This window comes from Mizuhopecten yessoensis, unplaced genomic scaffold (genome assembly GCF_002113885.1).
Source record: "Mizuhopecten yessoensis strain PY_sf001 unplaced genomic scaffold, ASM211388v2 scaffold9637, whole genome shotgun sequence".
NCBI classification, from domain to species: Eukaryota; Metazoa; Mollusca; class Bivalvia; order Pectinida; family Pectinidae; genus Mizuhopecten; species Mizuhopecten yessoensis.
Window position 1 is genome coordinate 6,370 of NW_018408147.1, and position 1,226 is coordinate 7,595.

Consider the following 1,226-nt stretch of genomic DNA (forward strand, 5'->3'; position numbering starts at 1 on the left):
TGGGCAAAGTCTAGGTCAAGCTACCACCAACCAGACACAACTTCACAGGGCATTGTCTAGATCAATGTCTAGGTCAATGTCTAGGTCAATGTCTAGGTCAATGTCTAGGTCAATGTCTAGGTCAATGTCTAGGTCAAGCTACCACCAATCAGACACAACTTCATAGGGCAATGTCTAGGTGAAGCTACCACCAATCAGACAAAATTTCACACGGCAATGTCTAGGTCAAGCTACCATCAACCACACACAACTTCACAGAGCAATGTCTAGGTCAAGCTACCACCGACCAGACACAACTTCACAGGGTAATGTCTAGGTCAATGTCTAAGTCAATGTGTAGGTCAATGTCTACGTCAATGTCTACGTCAAGCTACCACCAACAAGACACAACTTCACAGGGCAATGTCTAGGTCAATGTCTAAGTCAATGTGTAGGTCAATGTCTAGGTCAATATCTAGGTCAAGCTACCACCAACCAGACACAACTTCACAAGGCAATGTCTAGGACAAGCTACCACCAACCACACACAACTTCACAGAGCAATGTCTAGGTCAAGCTACCACAGACCAGACACAACTTCACAGGGCAATGTCCTGGTCAATGTCTATGTCAATGTCTAGGTCAATGTCTTGGTCAATGTCTAGGTCAATGTCTAGGTCAATGTCTAGGTCAAGCTTCCTCCAAGCAGACACAATTTCACAGGGCAATGTGTAAGTCAAGAAACCACCAACCAGACACAATTTCACAAGGCAATGTCTAGGTCAATTTATCACCAACCAGACACAACTTCACAGGGCAATGTGTTGGTCAAGCTACCACCAACCAGAAACAACTTCACAGTGCAATGTCTAGGTCAAGCTACCACCAACTAGATACATCTTCACATTGCAATGTCTAGGTCAATGTGTAGGTCAATGTCTAGGTCAATGTCTAGGTCAAGCTACCACCAACCAGACACAACTTAACAGGTCAATGTCTAGGTCAATGTCTAGGTGAATGTCTAGGTCAATGTCTAGGTCAATGTTGAGGTCAATGTCTAATTCAAGCTTCCACCAAGCAGACACAACTTCACATGGCAATGTCAAGGTCAAGCTACCACCAAGCAGACACAACTTCACAGGGCAATGTCTAGGTTAAGATACCACCAACCAGACACAACTTCACAGGGCAATGTCTAGGTCAAGCTACCACCAACCAGACACAACTTCACAGGGCAATGTCTAGGT